Source organism: Oryzias latipes, chromosome 12, assembly GCF_053564925.1.
Source record: "Oryzias latipes strain Hd-rR chromosome 12, Olatipes_Hd-rR_3.1".
Taxonomy (NCBI): domain Eukaryota; kingdom Metazoa; phylum Chordata; class Actinopteri; order Beloniformes; family Adrianichthyidae; genus Oryzias; species Oryzias latipes.
Genome location: NC_136248.1, coordinates 22,082,957 through 22,105,417, shown reverse-complemented (window position 1 = coordinate 22,105,417; position 22,461 = coordinate 22,082,957). Strand labels below are relative to the sequence as shown.

The window sequence follows — 22,461 nt, the reverse complement described above, 5'->3', positions numbered from 1 at the left end:
GTCAAAGCATGTAAAAGATGTGTGGGTCAAACTTAAGATGGTGGGTAATTTTTTCTGAAAACTTATGTTGATACTTTTGCACCTTAAACCAACATTATTATAAAAAAAAAACTTAACAAATCTCCCAACGTATATTGAAACTGTCTGTAGCTCACAAAAAAGGATAATATTAATGTTTTTGTTATTTTCATTAAAAATATTTTCTGTCAATTTTTCGATGTAGTGGGCTTTACAGAGTTATTATATATATATATATATATATATATATATATATATATATATATATATATATATATATATATATATATATATATATATATATATATATATATATATTTACATCGTTGACAAAAATAAAGTGATGATGTACTGCCCTTCATCTTTTAATTATTTTGTCTGTTTGCTGCAGTGTCTTTGTGTTGGAAGTCAACTATTGGAGTAGCAGAAAGAGTATCGAGTCTTTTTTCTCCCCTCTTGCCCGATGATCCAGTTAATGTGTAATTGGCCACGGCTAAGTGCTGTGCAGGTATCGGGTTTTTGTTTCTCCTCCAGCTTGGACCCTTGCTTACTGTCACATCAGATTAGCGTTTTTTTCATTGTGTAACCTGCAACTTTAGCATCTAATGTGGACCCATTACAGAGCACTTTTCTTTAGCACATTCGGTGAAAATAAGCTGAGTTGGATAGGACGTTTAAGGTAACCAGCCAGGGGTTTTGTGCTTGTTATGTGTAGTTTACTAAAGTTTAAAGTCAAAAAAGGTTTTGTACCTAGTGACAAATAAATGGCATTTTGAAAATGTATTAATTGAATAAATATATTGTTGAATCGTACATTCAGTAAATGAAAAATTTAAAATATAGTTAAACATTCACTTCATGTATATGTAATAACTGTCAATGTCTTTAAGTTTTAAACTGTATACTCATAAAAAAGGTTAAAAGGGAAAAATTCTAAAATGCATATTAGCTCAAAAAAAGCTTTTTTTTTAAATCAGTTTGTAAATATATGATATGTATTTCAATGATACCCATTTAATGTAAAGTAGCCTCCTTGTATAATTTCATGGTGAATAGGTCTTAGGTTCAAGGCAGGAAAAATTCATTAAACATGAACTTTTGGAGTAAATGTATTATATGAATGGGATCAAATAAGGATCCTTTTAGTTTCTTGATGGTTTATTGCTTTTATCTGCCATAATTTGGCTATTTTTAGGTCAGCCATTAAAAAAAAACACACAAAAAAAAACAGTCTCACTTTTTAGAAATTTACACAGTGGGAGGGGTTCATTTCTGAATTCATGCCTTGCTCATTGCATCTTTTAGCAACCCCAAAAGAATACTATCTGTATGCCTCTGATACCCAGAACATTTTTTCAAGAGCAAAAAGGTGTGGGGCAGACCAGACCACGGTAGAATGACAAAACAGGAACTGTTTGCACCTGTAAAGCACTTCTTTACTCTGTGATACCTAATGCTCTTTTTATCTATTCATGCACACACCAATGTGGAGGGAGCTGCTGTGCCGCTTGACCTTACTCACTGGAGGCAGCTCAGGGTTCAGTCTTGTTCAAGGACACTTTAACAAATGACTTGAGGAGGTGGGAATTGAAACACCAACCTCACTGCTATAGGAGACCACTGCTCCATCAGGTGAGACTCATGGTAGGCAGTTTACTAGCAAAAATAAATTAGTCAAAGGACAAGGACTGCTGAGAAGTCAACCAATCCCCCTTTAATGTTATTTGTTTTACTAATTGGTTTTATATTATAAAACAGGATAACATAAATCTGTCTCCTGACCTGTTTTCATCTTGTTTTCTTTCTTGATTTGAAATATTTGCTGTTTTTTTCCAATGAATCTGCTTCTGTAGATGTGCTTAGCTCTGTCTTGTTACCCTGAGCTCACTGTCATACTGTGCTATATGATCCACAGTTTCTTTCCTTGAGTGTACCCTTTGTATTGTTTGCTTATAGACCCCCTCAGATTAATTTTTGATAAATTCTTAAAGCTTTCCCAGTGGTATTTTAATTCTGATTAGGTTGTTTTTAGCCAAAATCAAAATACCAGCGTCATTTTTTAAGACATAGTTTCTCTGCCTTCCAAGTTCAGGAAAAGAACGTTGGCAAAGATTAACCCCACCCCCTATTCTCCTCTCTGTTGCTGATAACTCTGTTTATCCCCAAACTAACATTCCCAGTGTAAAATTTATGGCAAGCAAAATTGGGACAATTCAGTCATACAGTTGTGAGCCAGCCAGCTTAGTGGAAGAAAACAAAGACGTACATGGATCTATTTGTGGATACATCAGAAAGGAGCAGAGCAGGGAGCTTGTGGCCCACCCATTATATTTCTATATAACAGAAAAGTTATTTTTCACTTTTTCAAACTGCATTTATTCGTCTGTTCCTGAGTCACAAAGATTTCAATGAATAAAAACTCAGAAATGCTACTTCATTTGCTTTAAATATGTCCTCAATCATCAGAAAAATGCAGCAGGAATATGTAATAAACACCAATAATTCGATTTTTTTATCTGAGTAGGTCTTTAACTGTTTAACACCAGAGTTGTCACCAGCGACAACAAAATAACATGCGCTCTGTGGATTACTTAGAGTGTTTCTGCAGTTATCATAATTTTAGCGGATTCTAAAGCTGAGAAAAGCCGCTTTGCTCCAATATTCAAAACAATGGCTGCATTTTATTTATAAACTACTAATATAAAGTGTAGCAAAATAGCACAAAGCCTCTTCTGTCTGCATCAGAATAAGGTGATTTACATTAATGGTGTAAAAACTTCACGAGTGTAAATGTTCCATATCGGTGCAAAGCTCCACTTCAGAATCCACTGGAATTACGTTTTTTGCATCAACAGTTGAAAGGTTTCTGTAGTCCAAAGAATGTCAACACTCGAGCTAAAGCTGCAGTGTTAAAGTTAAAAAACGAGGTTCTTGGTTTACATATATTCTGTTGGCTTTCAAAAAAAAGTATAAATAAAAATATATCAGGAAAATCAAAGACAGAATATGACAAGCATATATTTTGAGAAAAAGTACTCAAAACTATCACATATTGATGCTACTCATGGAAAGTTTTGAAAATGCTTTAAAATTGTTAGAAAACCAGTGAGACAATTTTTGTGCCTTTTCCTCTCCCTTTGCCCTTGTTCTGGGCAACACATCCCCCACCGAGCAGCTGGTGAGTCCTTTATTCTGCTCTCAAGAGTGCAGTGTGAAACCAAACCACATAAGGTCAGGATTTTTTTTTTCCACACCCTCCACCTCCATCAGTCACTGGCATTCATGTTATCCGCTTCTTCAGTTTGCCCGTTAATTGTTGATCCCTGCTTTCAGTTCCAATCACCACATCTGCTTCTTTTCTAATTATCTCTCTGCGTAAATTTCCGTGGTTTCAGCTGTCGGTGGCAGGATCCGCGTGTCAGTTGTACTTTACGTCTTTTTCCGGTTCAAAGTCTCACCTCAGCTATTTTTGTTTTTAGTGTTCAAGTTGGTTTAATAAATCAGTTGACCTTTCATGTGTCTGCTGCACATCTCTGCGACTGTCTGCCCTGACAGCAGAAGCGAAACTTTTACAGACACGTAAAGGTTCAACTTCCAAACCTGGGATCCAATATTTTTGTCATAGTTTAGCCCGCAGTGTATGAATCTCTTACTGTTTTACATTCAGAAAAATGTTGCATTCACAACAGCAGTTAGAGATGGCAACAGATATGTCATGCCTCAGCAAGCTCGGATATTAGGCTTGGACGTTTTTTCCAGAAAAATGAGCTCCTATTTGACTGTTCCATTTGTTTTACAACCTGACATGTCGGTTGCTTCAGATCCAATTAGAATTTTTTTTCTTAATATATTAAAAACAAATTGTTCAGATAAGGTAATTAATAATTGGGGACATAGATATTTAGAAGAAAACTATGATTAGTGATGTTTGTCAAGTAGAATACATTTATGTTTTGTTGCAGAAAATTTTTGAAATTCATCATTTGCTTTCAACTTAATTTACATATTTTTTGAACATTTTGTAAATAGTTCTTTTTCATTTGGCTTGATGAATGTTTGGTGGCATGGAACTCTCTATTTTGGGTTTCTCATTAACCTTAGCCGGAGTAAGATGTAATGTTTTTTTACCTTTGATATTTCTGTTATTTTTTCTGTCTTTCTACAGTAATGTTATTAGCTAACTATAAAATCAAATCTCATTTTTTTTTTAAAACCTCCTTTAGCACTCCTGCCTTTCGTGATGCTGATGATGCTGTTGCATCACCATTACGTTTGTGAAAGCTGAGAGGCTGCCCGTGTTTTTGTGCTGCCAAAACAGCCCATAGCCTAAATGTGATTGATATATATATATATTTATATATATATTTTTTTCACTTTCTGTGGAGGCAACATAGCCGCACAGCAGCAGATATGGAAATAAGTGGAAAGGAAAACACAAATGTAAATTACTGAAAGCAGTAAGTGTGGCTTTAGATAAACCCCTGACTGGCTGCAAAGGCAAGTGCCTCCGTGCACAGAATGCTGAGCGCAGCTAACCCCTTGTAAACAAAGCTTCTGCTATTTAGTTTCAGTTGGCTTAATTAGAATGAATGAAGGGGCCTTGTGCAAAGAGTACAATTTTTTTTTTTTTTTGTCAGTGGAAGGAAAGAGGACTTGGCCAGGGTGGATGGAAAGCTGGACAGAGAGATAAAGTTACTTGCGGGTGGCACATACCAATTGGACAATGACAAACACTGCCAGCGGCCAGAAAGCACGACCGTGATTTATTTAGGAGAAAAACATACGTGTTAATATCCATTCAAATCAAATTATTGTGATTATACTCCACATTTCATCTGTTTGCCTAGTATGTCTGTGTGTTTGCGAGAGTGATGTTTGTTTTTCTGAGTATGTCTTTTCCAAGCTGCTGAAGCTTTTTATTCTGAATTGAGGAGCAGAATGTTGCTTGAAATACATTTTAACATCTGTGTAAATGCAATTATTTTCTGAAATAAAAGCCCTGTCATCCAAAAGTTTTGGAGCAAAAGACAAAGTATTCAAACTCTGCATAACACATTTTCCATTAATTCAGAACAAACTTTTTACTTTTTGTTCCGGAAAAGTAAGAGAAGATTTGTTTTAATGTTATTTCATCATGCCGCTCTTTTTCTTTTCTTTTTTTTTTTTTTTTTTACTTATGCTACATTCTCCTCCATCCTTTGATAACATTATCACCTCCCACACCTCTGACACAAGTGGCTAAAAACTTCCTGGGAGTCGTGGAAGCAATAAAAGGTGCCAAAATAGAAAGTAACAGTTCCATCAATTCCATGCACACGCTAAGACATGACATATTGAGGGTGACTGTCGTGTCAACGGCGAGAGAGGGATAATGACCGATACAAGGGACAGAAGGGTAGACGAGACCCTAATCAGGTACATGTCACTCTGTGTTTTGTCAGACCTTCAACACTGGATGATGACAAAAAAATAAAAAAAATAATTGTGATGGAAATAAAAATGGGTTAAGGTTTCCTGGTGATAACCTGAAGTTAGAAACTTCAGGTTATCACCAGGCAACAAGATTTTTCAGGGTAATGCGTTTTAAGATGCCGTGTGCAAAATCTGCTACAAGGGTCAAATGTGTGGATTTCCTTTTTAAAACCTTTCAAAAGCAATTTCTATGATCCTCGAAAGGCAAGTTTTTCAATGCTGGATCATTTTTTTGCATCCAGTGTGAGAGTTATGTATGGAACAAACCAGAGGCAAGCCAAAAAAGAGGTAATAATTGGTAAACTAAGCAAAAAAACAACCAACCAAACAGACAAACAAAAAACATGTTTAATAATTGATTAGGATCTGGCAATAACCCACAGAAATTTAAGATAAGGATCTAAATAAAGTAATTTTTTACATCGTGTAAGTCCTTGAACATTCATGCAATTAACAAATGGAGATAAAGCGGCTTTCATGATGGCTTCCGATATGCAACGCATTACTAACATAAAGTGTTCCATAACGGCGCAAAGGCACTTTTCTCTGCTACAGATTCTGCTGGAAACATGATTTTTGCGTAAATAGTTGAAGAGTTATGATCAAAAGAACGTCAACATTGGAGTTAAAGTACCGGTGTTCCACACAGCTGTGGAACCCAGGTGTGAACAATTGACATATTATAAAACAACTTCAAAAAAAGAAATATGCCCCCCCCCCCCCGCGAAAAAAAAAAAAAATCCTCTGAGCAAGAAAAAAAACTGAAGTTCACGAATACAAGAACAGAAATAACCTCTTCTCCAAGGTTTTGTTGGTGGCTATAAAAAAGAGTGGTCAAGTTTTCTCCACGATGTGCCTGTTTTCACTATTACTGTTTGTTTTAAGCTTAACCCTTTAACACCGGAACTTTACATCCTTTTGACTAGCGTAGCTATTCAAACTGTTTATGCAAAATACATAATTCACTGAAGCAAAAAAAAGCATGTTTTACACTTTAAAGTTGGGAAGTGTTTACGTAATCCATGACAATCAGCTAATTTTGTGAAGAAAAACTGATATAAAGAAAGCCCTTCAGAATAGGCTGATTCAAATTGATCGTATAAACAGTCGAAGGGTTACAGTATGTCAAAGAGCATGTGTTATTTAGGTGTTACTGATGACATCTCTGGTGTTAAAGGGTTAATTCTTTATTGCTCAGCTAATTAGTCAGGTTTTTCGTACGGACTGGACAGAAGCATCTCAGGGAGATCAGGAAGAATTTGTTTGGTTTTCTAAATGAAAAGCTCGACTCTGCATGTGACTTTCATAAAACATGCAAAATGGACAGCCCTGACATGCTCAGTGCTCTGAAAGGTGCCATGTTGGACAGGCCAGAAACACTCCACTTATTTTACGAGCAGCCACGGTTCCCTGTGTGTTCGGGTTTTAAAGGAGGCTCGGTGCAAAAGCATTAATCAAACCTTACAGGTGACAAAAGGCCAAAGTCCCATTTGTTAAATAATCCAAACAGTGGGGCTTTACATTTGCACAAAAAAAAGCCAAAATGTTGTTTTGATGGCTTCTTAGAGATTAGTAATTGTTAATAATTAATATACTAATCAAAAGAGCTAAAGACAAACATTTTAAATTCAAGTTTTCTTACTGATTGCATTTTAAACCTAATATGTGCAGATATTTTGGGAAATGAATTAAACAATACTGATTAAAATACACACCCTTGAACCCCCCACCTTTCCCCCAGAGCTCCCAAGAGTAAGACACAACCAACAACAACACAAAGATTACACTCTCATTTGTGCACGCATCAACATGTCTCCCTTATTGACTTTGTGTCACCCCACCACTTGGCTTTTTGTTTTGGTGGGGGTGGCCTGTCACTGTGTTGGCAGAAGGAGCAGGGAAGATTTCTCAAAGGGAAGCCAGCAAAGGAAAGGTCATGGTGAATAAAGGCTTTTAATCCAAGTACTTTGTGACGTGTGCTTGGGGAAAATCAAAGTCATCCCATAACCAGTGAGGTCAGGCAGGGGCAACCTCCCGGTTTGCCTGCTCCTCTCTTCTGTGTTTGTGATACCTACCGGTAAATGCTCAGAGCTGGAGGAAGAGGCTGAAAGCAGCATTGTGTCTTAATGTGGTCATGGTCACAGAGATTGGACCCTCAACACTCTGCTGCTGCTCCAGTGTGCTGTTGAGTTTCATAAAACCAATAAAATAAAAATGAAAAAGATGTTTTCCTGACCTTTTCATTTGTGCAAATAAATTCAGGATTGTGCAGCATACTTTAAAATATTAATATTTTATCATCCAGATCTTTTGGTCAATTGTTACATACTCTTGATGCAAACTATGATAGGATGGTCTGTCTTGCCACACTCAGAAAGATGGTAGAAAGCTTAAATTTAGTGTCAGCATTGCTGTCAGTATGCCTGGGCCTTTATTTTTGGAGTCTCTGGCAGTCCAGAAGATGGCTTACCAGTGCATTAGTTGTGTAGTAGAATCACGTTTTCCACAACGCTGCCTCCAGGCATCAATCATGTCACACTCTCACAACAGTTCAACTCCTGGCTGCTTTTAAAGTCACACACTGATCTGCACACAGGGTTGGAGCCACACAGAATCAAATACCCAGAGCCTGAAAAGGGGAAGATTTTTGTTTGTTTGATAAAAAGCCTAAATTTTGTAACTTTTACTCGTTTTATGGATGTAAAATTGATTTCAATGAAGAACCACTATGATTTGCGATTGCATGCTCTCTTTTTGTTTTAAAAGTAAAAGGAAAAAAGATGTTCTTCAATCATAAAAAAAAATAAAAAATAATGTCTCTATTACTGAGCAACACATCCTTACTTGGCAGGTCACACTCCTTTAGGTTGCTGTTAAAGCTGCTAAAAATGTCTCATTGGCACAAAAATGTGTTAAGTGGTTGCAAGTACATAAATATCCTTTTTAAACAGTACATAAAAATAGTTCCCGTTTTCTTTTTTTCTGATTTAATTAAGATTTTTTAATTAAAAAAGTTCAGTGATTCTGTGGTTATCACTGAATCACATTTTATGCCAGCAATGATAAATTTAAAGGATATGAAAAATCAAAAAAGGTAATCAACTTAGACAAACAAGTCATCAAAATCCCTCTTTAAGAAAAAAAAAATGGAGCTAAAGTTTATTGCTTTTTAATAGATTTGTCACAACTACTCTTGTGGGTGGACACGGGCTTTCTGTGCTTACTTGTATTGCTTTTGCAGGTGGCGACACAAAATGTCACGGCCGTAGACCGTTCGTTGAGCTCATGGAGTGAAAATGGTCATGCTTTTTTTTTCTACATGCATTATGCTGGCGATAAGTCATAGCAAACAGCTAAATAACACACTGGAGTATGTAACAGACATGTTGTACAGGTGAGGTTCAGTCAGATTTACAAACTGAACCCTACAGAGTAGCTTATCCACCATTTGATTGACAACAGTAGACGTGTGTTGTTTAAAATTTCATTTTAACATTTTTCTTCCGTTTACAAACTGTAGCATAGAAAACAAATCACCAAATTGTTGATTATTGACTTACTCTTACTTATAAATGCAGTCCGTGCACCCCTGTTTCTGACGAAAGACATGGATAACCCGTTTGTAGAAGTTTTCAAAAGTCTCTCTGTCTCAATGAAGATCACTGCCAGTGACGCGTCTCCACAAATTCCTAAGCTTAGACACATAACCCTTCATTTAGAAACTTGTCATTTTTCCTTTGCCGTTGTGTCACATTCTCTGGGATAATCAGTGCCCTCTGCATTGAGGCAGGTGTATTGCAGACCTCACAAAGTGTATTTTTTAATGTGCATTTTTAGTGAATAAAATGACTGAATAGGACACAGACTGGCACAGATGTTGGTGAGAATTAGCCAAATGACGTAATTAACAAATAAAGAGTTTTTTATGATAACAGAAAGACCGAAATGGTAAAGCGCATGACTCAGCTGCAGCTCAGTCAGTGTGTGTGGCGCAGTCAAGTGGCGAGAGCCTCACCTGCTGCATTCTTGTGTATTTAAACTGGAAATATGTAAATTCTCTCCTTTTTCCCAAAGAAAGGTTGAAAGCTACACTGAAAAAAAGTATTCTTAGAGTAGACATGACTAAAAAATAAGATTAGATGTTTTTAAAATAAAAAAAGCATATTCATTTTATTTAATTTATGTATTTTTTTAGCTACATTTTGCAGGTGAGGTACGTTACCGGGGGAAGGGATGCATGAGTGAGTGCTGCTCCCGATAAGTGCTTCTTCGTGCCCTGTACAGGTTTGTACATTTTCTGCCTACAGGCAACCCATGTCTAGTCAAAAAATTTGGATGGGAGGATACCTCCTTGTCTCTTCTGGTGCCTGTGCAGTCACACTTTGGAAGATGAAAAACCTCAAACAACGTAGACTATGTAAACCTTTATTTGGAAGTTGTTAAATTATGTAAATTATGTACCTTCATTAACATCCTCAATGAACATCAGTGTTTCTCCTACTTTTCAAATGTTCTCTGAGTAAACATTTATGAACTGGAGCTACATGCATGCCTTTTTCGAGGTGGCAATTATTCAAACAGGTATATTGGGGTGTTTTGTGTTAACTGTTTGCAGAACTGAAGGGTCGGATCATTTGGAAACATCTTGCAAAGAAATTGCTGGTTTACATCTTAGCTGAAACACTGTGGAGTTTAGATGTTGTCTCTCTGGTTTCTTGGACAATTTAAACCCATGTAATTCTGATAGAAACTCTGCATGTATGCATTCTGCTTTGGTCAGAGAAAGCAGAAATAGTCTGCAGTCCCATGTGAACCTAAGCGTGTTGTAAGGTATATAGAAAAGGCATGGATGATAAATGTAGAAAAAAATGCCAGAGAGTTCTAAGAGATTTGGACCATCCTTCCTGATTCCTTACAGTCGCTTGATCCACATAATCTCTTTTCATACCGCCTGTTCGTGGCAAGACTGATGCGTCTCCGTTGCGCCTCAGCGTCCTGTGTGTGCTGTGAGTTCAGAGGAGGAATAGGGGGTTGAAGTTTATATATCACCGATCTGCCCCTGAGCCAGAAAAGGAGGTAGACACAATACCCGATTGATATTTACATGTGCCGGCACAGTTGAAGTGCTGTCGCTCAGCTGATTTTAAAAGCATCCATGGAAGCAAAGCTGTCTGTTATGTATATATTTCCAAGGGGAACCGGCAGGGGTTTAACAGGCTCTCCCTGCTGAACCACATCATTAGTTGGACATCCTTGTTTTGTATCCCACTTCTTTAAATAAGGATCTGATCTGATGCATAAAGCCAGTAAATTATGATACCAGATAGAAACTAGCTTTCTCTATACACAAGGCTGCATGGAGGTCAGACAAAATGAGGCCTTAGTCACAACTGCACTGGGTGGCCAACAAAATATCAAGATCGTAGACCACTCTGAGTCTGTGGAGTGATAATGTTCGTGCACATTTTCTTTTAACGGGCATACGGTGGGCTACAGATTGTAGCAAACACTTATAAAATACATAATGGTAAGGAAGGGTGATGTATGAGTGATGCAGGCATGTCATACAGATTTTTCATTTTTGTGCAAGGAGCCCTTTAGTTATGTTCAACTAATAAGAGCGTGCTCCTTGAATGCTCCTTGCGCGCAACCTGAATGTCAGAATTTAGGAAATTAGACAATCAGTGGGTAGTTCACATGCGTCCTAGGGGCACTTGCATGCCACTTCTGGTCATGCTCAGTAAGAAGCCACATCACTAACGACAAGAGCAGGGGTGTCAGAATTCAGGCCTTAGGTGCCGGTGTCCAATATACAGTACTTTCCAACCAACTTGCCATTGAAGCTTCTTATTGGCTAAACACACCTGGTCCAGGTAATCAACAGCAGATAAGGAAGGATTTCTGGAAAACCAGCTGGTGGCCGGCCCTCAAGGCTTGGAGTTTGACACCCCTGGACCAGGGTGTGGCACATGGACACCATATGACAGCATTACCCCTACATCAAAAATGTAGATATGCTTACCGCATGCAAAGCCATCATACACTCCATTTTCATGACGCCTTTTAAGGTGGCCGCAAGAGCCTCAAGAGTACCGTACTGTAATACACATCTGTGCTCCTCTTAAAATGCGGCCCCTCTTGTCTATGACTCTCCACAGGCCCTGACAAACCAAAAACCCACAGCCCCCAAGGTCAACCCTTGTATGGGTACATGTGACTCGAGGCTTAGTAGCAGAAAGCAGTGGTTTTTAAGTTAGTCAAACTTTAAATGTAATTGAATTTTTTTCTGTATGCATCACCTGATGTTTTTGACTTCTTAATGTCCAAGTACATTTTAGGCAGGCTGCTAATCCATCACACAAAAATACAGAGCAAACCATATCATCATTCTGAGTCCTGGCTGCACAAACAAGACATTTCAAAGTCAGCGTTGCTTTGAAAAAAAAAGAAAAAGAAGTATTTGTTGACATTGACATTTCAGCAATCCTGTCTCCAATGAAATAATAAGAAAAACTGCAACAATATTTCCGACTGAGGCAGCGTAGGCTTAGATCGGCATTAAAATGAATGAATACATCAAAGAAGAAAACTAAGGTAAACATATTTTGCAGAATGCAGCTGCAAGCTGCCATCATTTGTGTCTAGAATGTGGCTGTCAGTTATCAGCTGCTGTCTGGAACTTGAAAACAAACAAAACTCCAACACAATTTTCTTAAGACATTCTGTCTGACATACAGTCAGATGAATATGTTCCTGGTTTTATTTCAATTTAAAATTCTCCATGTTTGCTATCAAGACAAAAGATTCATTCATTCATACATCTTCTAATCCGTTCTATCCCTTTCGGGGTCACTGGGCTGCCGGAGCCTATCCTGGCCACTTGTGGGCGAAGGCATTTCGTGTAACTAAAAACCTAAGAAGCATATTTTGGACTGTAGGAAGAAGCCGGACTAAACAAAGACAAGAAAAAACCAATGAAGAAGAAAAAGATCTAAAAACGTTTTATTGCTTAGTCTCTGTCGAATTTTCTTGCACGAGCAGAGATCGGCAAATTCCAGACATTTTTCTGAGTCAAAAGTTGCAACATTTCTTCTGTAATGCAATGACTAACTCTAATGTACCTCATAGTAAAAAACTTTCAAGTAAAAAGTGGCTCTCAGATTTTATATGTTTGCATATGTATGGCCACTTGTAACTTTTTTGAAGCCAAACTTTGACTTTGTTATTAGTTTATGGTTTAGTTGCAACTGCTTGTACGGCGGGGTCCCACAGGATATAGAAAGGTCACTTCTTGCCACAAACATGACAATCGTAAGTAATATTTTCAATTAAGGGAATAGCAGGACACACTTGCGCCTCCCTTAATATGCGCCTCGTCTAATACCCTCCATGGCCCAGAAAATCCAAAACATCACACCACCCTTACGAGTGCATGTGACTATATAACAAATTCCAAATGATTGCAAGTTTTCAACACAAAGCTCTTTATCCTAAAAAGACTAGGTAAAGTTCAGATCAAGTTAAGTTATTTTGTAGTCCTCCCCCCAAAGACTATTTATGAGTGTCAAAGTTACATCTTTTTCAAATTTTTTGGATGTTTAAAACAAGACGTTCTTGTAGTTGTATGAAATATGATGCTATGTACCCACCGGGCATGTGACGTGTGTGCCAGAACGAGCTGAATGCTGGTTTCTGTACATGTTTTAGCATTTGGGGTTCACATTGGATTGTCACCATCCATTACTAGCGCATGTACCTATAGTTGGAATAGGCTTGGTGTGAGATGTGTAAGCAGTGCAAATCTCGCAAATTCTGCTCCAGGCTTTTTCATACACAGGTCTATTTCGATATATGAAAGACTTGGTGACATATAGTTCCAGCCGGCTACGAACCGTAATTAGTTTTTCCTTCTTTGTGATCAATTTTCAAACAGTTATTAATTCAGTGAATTAAAAAGGACACTACCCATACATCACTACCAAATACAAGTTCCTGAACTCGTTCAACTGGTTTCACTTTCAGCGTTCAATATCTGCACGGTTTCTTAGTAGAGCCCAAACTTAACTTGATTGGTGACGCATGAATGCATGAGTTTTGAACGGAGAACCGCATATATGCACGTTTACATAGACTTTTTATTGAAAGTGGTGGCCTTCACTTTGAACTAATAACTAAATAGCCGTCCTACTCAGCCAACCACAATAAAAATAATTTTGTCTTTAACTTTATAGAATGGTAGTCTCTTTCTGCATTCTCCACCCGATTCTCCACCTACAGCAATGCTTTGAGATGGTCTGACCTCTAACCACCATCAGCAACTAGACTCTGGGGATTAAACATCTATGGTCCGAGTTCATCCCAAGCACGTCATCGGTTGAGCGCCTAATTTACAAAGATTAGGGACTTATTTCATGCACATTTTTCTGCAACACAAACAAATCTTTACTTGCATTAACTCTTCTGATTTAAAGTGCTGGTTGAATGCTGCAGATAGGAGGTAATGTTGAACTTGCAGGTAAACTGGTTTGAGGTATCTCAAACTTAAACAGAATTCTTGCAGCACATATGATCTGCTGAAGTTTTAGCAGACAAATTTTGTTAAATGAAATATTTGTTGGTCATCATTGCATGAGTTGGAAAAATGGATGACACAGCAGACACACCATATGTCTTGTGTGTGCAACTTCAACCATGCACTAAAAAGTTATACACTGTTATCACCAGTTAACAGTAAGGGTTGAGTTTACAATTTCATTTTTTAGATTTACTAAGACAAAAAAAAGACCAAATACAAGAAATATTTTTAAAAACTTTATTTACCTAAATTTTATACACTAACTGCATCAAATTAAAAGGTTAAGGAGGTTTTTTGTATCTGCTGAGTGATAAAAACGTCTATCCCATGTCGTTTCTCGTGTTGTGTTTTTAAGTCACACGTGTCTGTCTGTCAGGCAGTCTGATCAAATTCAACAGGAGAGACATCCAAACCAAATACTTTGAATTCGCTGATACAGTTAAATATGCTCATTAGAAAGCAGCAAGGTTCCCATGAAACTGTTGCATGATGTCATTTCTAGGAAAAAAATCAGTTCAGAGAACAAAACTGTTGAGTTTTATTAGTGATGGAGTTCTTATATAAAAAGAATGTAAAAAGGAAGAAACAACCTCAATTCTGGGCTCAGCAGTGTGCTGACTGTCCTCACAAAGGGAAACATCTTTTTTTTTTATTCTAAGACAGACTTTTCCGATTCGAGGAAAAAAGATGAAAGGTTTGGGAGAAAGCCTCAAATTTCAAATGATTGAGCAGACCACAGGGTCACATTATGGAGTTATAAGCCTTGTGCTAGCAACTGTACCTCCTAAAATGCATTCTTTTTGTCCCCATTTTTCCATTGTATCTAGCCCTATACAAAAAGTAGAAACAAAATTCAAAATGAAAGACTCTGCCCAGATGAAAAGCAACCTCACATTTTAAATAATAAAAAAACGCTTTCATCTAAGTGAAGTGAACACTTTTCCCATGAACTCAAATACGGCAGTTTTATCAAAGCATTTGTGTCTTTTACATATGCTCAAGATCTTCTCTGGTGTAAGTCCTGATGTACACCATGGGGAGCAGCGGATGCTTGGGGCACCAAATGCTTCTGTATAATTAAACAATAAAGACTAATTTGACAGGAAGAAAGAGTTTCTTAGTAAGTCTGCAGCCTGAATGTGCTTTTGGTTTTGGCAGCTGTCAGTTATTGCTCCACCAATATCAACAATATTTTCTTGTGGACCAAGTTTTTCTTTTTTTAAAAAAAAACATGGTTTGGGATCAACACAAGAAAAAAAAAAGGTTAAAAATCCTATTAATAATGAAACAATAACAAAAGAAAAAAAGAAATATATGAATTATATATGCATAAAGTATTAAATAACCCTTGTCATGTGCTACAGTTTTATATTTTTGGAGTTGAGGTAACGTGTTTTGAATGATAAATCAAACTCATAAATCAAACTCGAAAGCATGTCCAGTCGGAAGTCCAAATCTCAAGTCTATGTATTTAGTTTTTCCCAGTCTTCAATTACAATTATTTTGTTTAAGTATTTGCGATCTCAACCAAATCTATTATTTTTCTCTGTCTGACTTAACATTTGGGCCAAAGGTTGACAATGATTTACTTTTATATTTTCACATTCATAACATTTACATTAAAGAAACCAAAAAAAAAAAAAAAAAAAATCATAAAAATAGGAGGAGGCAGGAAGAAAGTGATGCTCCATAGGGGTCAATGCACACCTTCATTATGGAGCTGTGTGCAACTTTTTAGTAATTTTTTTTCATTGACATGTTTTATATGAAATGCTGATGAGTTACAGGTGTTCCTCAAACAATATGAGTTGGAAACCAAAATACAATTTTAATAATCTATGAGTTTACAACATTGTCACAAGAACAGGCAGATGGCTGGATCCAAATGTAGCAGGTTTATTAGCTCAGCTAAAAATCCACTAAGCTAAATCAGGGTCAGGCAGGCCGGGTTTGGTAACAGGCACAAGATCATCAAAGGAGGGACAGAGTAGTCAGGATCCAGGCGAGAGTCGGGGCAGGCGGCAGGCAAACAGAGACATGGGTCAGGAAACAGAAGATCATGTCACGGTGCCTGGCAGTCTCCTCCCCCCTCCAGCTCTGCTCTGATGTTCCTGATTGCCACCAGCTGCCATCACTCTCCTCATCATCTTCTATGGATTCAAAAGGAGGCCCAACGCCACTACTCGACGCCAGTTTGTTACCCCTTATGGTGACAGTTCTGGTTCTAAGCTTCATTACTGCTTTGCTCAAAGTCTCTGGGTCCTACTAATTCTATGTTCCCTGTCTCAGGATCCAAACTCTCACGAGTGACGGCAGCACGGACCTTTCATTCTAAGGCTCAGGAGATCGGAAACCCTTGGCACCCGCTAACCGCTTCTAAACCCTCCAGCCTCGCCACAGCCACGTCTAGTCTGGACCTTCTTCAACCAACCATCTTCACCTCTGGAGAAAACAAATCCTTTCTCATCATCCACTTACCTGTCTTCCTTCTGGGTTGCAGCATCTGGGTTCCTCATCCTTGTGAGATCATGACAGATCAGGACCAAATATAATGCTCGGTAAGGAAGGCAGAGTGGCACACTCAGTATTTCACACTGAGTGTGGCTCAGTGCAGTGCTTAAGCAGATTGTAAATGATTGAGTGAATGAGAGACAGGTGTGTGGCATCCAGGAAGTGCACACTGAGGTTGCTGGGAGATTAAGTGCATTCAGTACTCTGGAGATGGTTCCAGAGGGGGTGAAAGAGTTCAGACTTCTGACAATTATCCTTTGAGTTTTTGGATTTATGCATTGACTGTAAAGATCATTCAGGACAAACTCTGTCTTCTTAAATAAACATAGTTTCAATTTAATTTACTCTTAAAGCCCAAGTTCACAACGGAGGTCTCAAAATCCTACACAAACAGCAAACACAGCTTTGATAAGATAAATGTTAAATTAAATTCAGAAAATTACAGTAAAACCAGATTGTCTCAATTGTAAACTATAGGCTATGAACGGAACCAACAGATTATATTAAATATTAAAAGGCTTTTGATGTTATGCCAACACTGAACAAGCAAGGGTGAAAGGGAAGAGGAAAACTCTGACTTGTGGACATTTTTGAAAAGAAAGCCCAGACCCAGGAAGAATGAGAATGATCATCTACAGTGACCAGTTGGGGTCTGTGAGAAGAGAAAAGAAAAGAGACAAAAATGAAAAGTACAGTAATAGCTAATAAGATGAACAGTACCTGCAGCAAAATGAAGATGAACAAGCATAACATTCTTAGAACATTTTTTGTAGGACAAAGTAAATCAACTGCGAAGGACCCAAAGTGCAGGAGACCAGTCTTATGGCATAAATTAAACATTTAATGAGTGAACATAAACAGAACTAAACCATTAACTAAAGGAGCAGGGGAAAAAAAAAACAAGAATGACAAAATGTGATCTAGTCACAAAGAACTGAAAACCAGACACCTAAATACACTGAGGATTATTAACTAAATAAAAACAGTGGTGCATAATTAACAACTTAAACCAGGTGCGACTGACTGGGGGGGGCACACAAAACCTTAAATCAGAACACGACAACAACCAACAAAATAACTGAGAAACTAAACCATCTTCACATTAAGCAATGGGAGTTTGGACAGTGAAAACATAAACATGTTAGCTTCTGCAAGAGAAAAAATGGTAAAATTAGAAAACTCAAAATCCCAGTAGTTTTTAAGATTTTAAAAGATTCATCATAGGTGTGAAAGATCAGATGGGAGACAAACACTAAAACTTCCAGACAATAGTCATAAAAGCTATCACAATAATGACATTTCAATTCATGGGAAAGAAAGAAAACAGACTGTTATGTTTTGGTGTTTTCTTTTATTTGGTTTTGTGTTGTTGTGTTTTTTTGTACTTATGTTTTGTCTGCTTTGTGCTTCTGCAGGGTGGCCTGGGGCAGGAGGCGTGGCCTTCTATACTGGTGTCTCTGCACACCTGCACCCAATCTACACTGGTCCTTTAAAAGCCTCTCCCTGGCTCCTCCAACCTGCCAGGTTATTTTCCTTTCCATGTGGCCTCGCCCTTGTTCCTGTGATCGCTGTCTGTGGCCCAGCCTCCTACCTTCACTGCCAGTCTGCCTCCTTTGGTTTTGTTCCTGTAGTGAAGCTAATAAACGTCACTTATCTGACACTTCCAGTCTGACTCTGCTCTGGGATCCGTCTACACGCCGTAACACAGGCAAAGAAAAAGTCTACTATAAAGCGTAAAAAAATATCATGAAACAAACCCCCGCTTTATCTAAAATAATTTTGAAACTATGGTTTTCCTCTTTCTTTAACAAGGTTGGGCGGGATGCAGTTTCAGGAAGTGGCACATCCTCAATTACAACCTTGCCGGAATTGGCATAACCTTTCTCCATACCGTCTTCTCGTGAAATTTGAGAGGTGAGATGATGACATTAAGCTTGGTTGGTCATTTTAGCGGCTGAATTTGAGATTTATTTTGGATACAAATGGATACAGAAATAACTTAAGCCCTATTTAATAACTAACACTAATTGTTTATTTAAATCATACATTTTTATATATATGTATTTATATGCTTTTCCTATAAAACCACAAACCAGAGGTACATGCAGTTATGTGTAGCAGAAAATATAAATAACGAGAGAAAATGTGAGCTACAGTAATCCATTTTAATTTATATTATCCACAGCAGAGAAGAACTCAAAGAGCTAAGCTTCTTCCACATTAAATTACATCAAAACATTCTGAAGAGTTAGAATAAGTCTATAATGAGCAAATGGTCATTCATATTAAAAATATACATCAATGCCAACTGACTTCTCTGAGCTATAATATTTGCATTAGCTGAGATAATTATACAAAATTAAAGTTCTTGACTGATAAATATGCACTGGGTCAAAGTAGGCTTTTATTTTTATTTTTTGTGTTGCGAAGATTTCTTCGCAGTCTGTAAAATCAGAAATCATTTGAAGGATTTTTGCTCCCTGGATAAAGAAATAGAAGGGAGATGCTGCAACCTGCTATGATTGAACAATTTTCCACCAACAAAAAAGAGGAAACTACTGTACCCTTTCACACATTTGAAATGTTCTGAACTTTTAAGCTTCTCCAAATTCTCATGAATATTAATTTCAGCTTTATATAAAAAAAAACAAAAAACATGTGTTCTTAAAAACATCATACACTGTACCAGCAGAGACTGGAGTCAGCAGGAAGGATTGACAGGAGCTGAGGCAGCAGAGAAAGTCACTGTGACAACCCATTCTGAAGCAGGGTGCTGAAAGTAAACGGAATAAAGTGATGACTGGGATATTTTGGAGATCAGATTTATGATGGCCTCCGTGATGAACTGCTGAAAAACATTTTGGAAACAGAATATTGGAGCCAACTTTCCAACAGGTTTTTCTTTATAGAAATAAATCCATAAACTCTGTATATAAGGATTTTATTCAAACAAATGTTTGTTCTTTCTATATAATAAGTGATTTTTAATTTTAGACTGTTCCTTGAAACTGTAGCTGTAATTGTACCACCAAATATTCCAAGCAGACAACCCAGTCAATGATTATCAGGCTTGGCCACAGTAGCTGACACAGTAATTGACTAACGTGTGAAGTAATTTCATGCAGAAATTATTTAGCATTTTTGGTGTAGTTTAATTTCAAAGTGGAAATGCAGACTCCAGGATGGTGGCTCGGGGAGATAGGAGACGGCTCTGTGCCTGAGTTCATGCATAAGAAGATATGTCTGCCATGCTGTGTTTGATTAATGGCACCACAGGCCTGCTCATCAAGAGGTAATAAAATATGAGGGCATAAGTCAGACTGCATCCCAGTGTTCTGACAGGTGTTCAGGTCTTTAAGCCAGAGCTTCTCTGAGGTAGCCAAATCAAAAGATCTGTCTTCATCCTCCGTCTAAATGATTTCTAAATGTTAAAGCCTCCAAGCCAAAAGTCAAAGGAGCTATGATCTCTGAATCGAAAAAAATAGGCAACATACGGTTTCAAATCACAAAATAGTTTATTATCATGTTTTCATACACTATGTGGAAAAAGATCGAGCTGAAGGTTTTTTTTGTTGTTCCTTAAAGTTTGTCTAAAATTCAACTATCCAGTGTGTTTACTGCAGATGTTGATCGACTGAGAGCAGAGCATGATTTCTGGACAAATCCTTGAAACATCTTTTAAAAAATGCAGTCAGAGGAAATCCCTGAGACCAGAGACTTCTTTGATTTTGATCATATTCTTGTCTTTTTTAAAGTCAGGTAATTGTTATACTTCTTTGAACTATAGATTACATTTATTTGAGAGCTTTTTAAAAGCCATTCATTTTCGAATTTATAAAATAAGCCTGTTGAATCGAATGTAATTTTTTTTCTGCGTTGTGCCATCTTTGGTTCTTCTGTTCACAGAGGACACTTCAGTTTGGGAAAGGATGACTTCAGGGGTCTGCAAGCTGAGGCTCTGGAGCTTCAGGTTTTATTTCTCGAATGTGGCTCCTAATTGCATTTACACGCACAGACCAGTACACATGTTACACCAAAGCTATAATTTTTTTATTCAATAGTAAATTGAGAATAAAATCAAATTCATGCAAAATGTAATGTTTTACTTCACTTTATTGCATTTTTAATTCAGGTAAATCTGCTATAGCAGGGTTGGATTTGATTTTTTGATTTGAAATGGTTTATTTCAAGCAATCAAATAACAATAATACACAAAAACAGTACAATCATCAGTTATACATTCATACAATGACGAATCAAACTTAGGATAATTAGACACATTAATAAATATTGCTTGAAAGGGAGTGGAAGGAAGCAAACTTGGATAATCCCACCCCTGTTCGCGGCTCCGGATGGGCTGCCCATCTGCACCTGGGATCGGCCCTTCCCTGGCTCTGGGACGGGACGGGACAACCCTCTCGGGGCCCCCGGTCGCTCTGGGTGTCACCCACTTCGGCTGCGGGGTCTGGGGTGGGGGGCTTGTCGGCCCTGTCCTGTGGGGGGGCGTTCTGGGGGGGAGGGGGGGCCCATTATTGGTGTGGGTCGGGGGGGCTAACGGGTCGGGGTCTCCGCTGAGGAAATCAGTGGTTGCCTTGGCCGGTTGGCCTCCTCGGTCCCGTCGAGGCCTGACCAGAGCTCTTCTAGGGCCGGCGTCTGGGGGTGGGGGCCTGGGCTTGCTCCGGGGGGGGGCGACGCTTTCTGGCTCCTCTCTCTCTGTGTGGGGTGGGTGGTGCCGGGCCTGGGGTGTCGGCGCCTCCGGGGGTGGGGCCCTGGGCTGGGTGGCCCTGGCCCCTTTGCTGGGGGGAAGCTGGGGGACGGCTGTTTGACCCCCGGGGGACAGTCTACCAGCTGTCCCCAACTTACCCCCTTCCTCATATAACCTCATATTACGGTGAGGGGGTGGGGGGTCTAGCCTGCGATGCGCCTTGGGGGGGGGGGCTACTTGGCAGTGGCCCCCCTCCTATGGTTGCCGTATGGAGTGGGCCCCCCCTCTTTCGGTTTTATTTGCACCTTAGACATGTAGGGTCCTTGGTAGGGGGGGTGCTTGGACATCACTGCAAGCAAGCAGCAGATGTCCTCCTGGCACCCTACCCGCCAATTTTAACCGCACCTTAGACATTTAGGGCCTCTTGGTGTGGAGGGTGAGGGGACATCACTGTGAGTAATCAGGAGATGTCCCCTTAGTGCCCTACTCGCCAATTTTAACTGCACCCCCCTTAGTACACACACCCCTCCCCCTTCAATATATACACTCAAACATAAACACACACACATGCACACAAACACCCTCTCAAACACCCATACACGCACACATTTTACAAGGAAGTTGGGACCTGGGTCCATCTGTCCCCTACCCCTTCCCTGGTGGGTGGTGCGGGCCCCTTGCCGATGGCGGCCGTGTTCCTTGGGTGCCGGCTCCCTGGGCCTGGCGGTGCTCTCTCCACACGGTGGGGGGGGTTCATATTACACCTGAGCCGGGGGTGTTCGTGTCCCTGGGGGGTGGGTCCTGGTCCTTGCCCCTGGGCGCTGGGCCCCGCCAAACTTCCAACATGGCCGAGCCTGGTCGGGCCATATTTATAACACCCCTTGTGGGCCACCCTTTTTTCCCCGGGGTTCCCCCCTCCTGGGCGGGGGCGGCGAGCCCCTGCCTTGCTCCTACCTGAACCAACCGTGGGCTGGGTGGGTGGCTGCCTGGAGTGCGGAGCGGGTCTCCCTTGGGGGGTCCTGGCTCGTACTTGGGGTCGGGGCGGGGGGATGCCCGGAACTCCTGGGTGGTGGTGGGGTGCTCGTCTGGGGCTGTGGGCGTCCCTCTCCGGTGGGGCCCTGCGTTGGGCTCTTCCGGCGCGGCGGGGGGGCTGCTTTCCTGGCTGGGCTGGGGCGGCGCT

The 22,461-nt window shown here is 39.4% G+C and overlaps 1 long non-coding RNA gene across 1 annotated transcript; it reads left to right on the top strand.

The window, feature by feature from the left end:
* The first annotated feature begins 458 nt into the window (after positions 1 to 458).
* On the top strand, positions 459 to 21,019 carry LOC110016057 (uncharacterized). Its single transcript, XR_002291320.3, has 3 exons — positions 459 to 16,623; positions 17,992 to 20,335; positions 20,483 to 21,019. It is a non-coding gene; the product is annotated as an uncharacterized LOC110016057 (long non-coding RNA).
* The last annotated feature ends 1,442 nt before the right edge of the window (positions 21,020 to 22,461 follow it).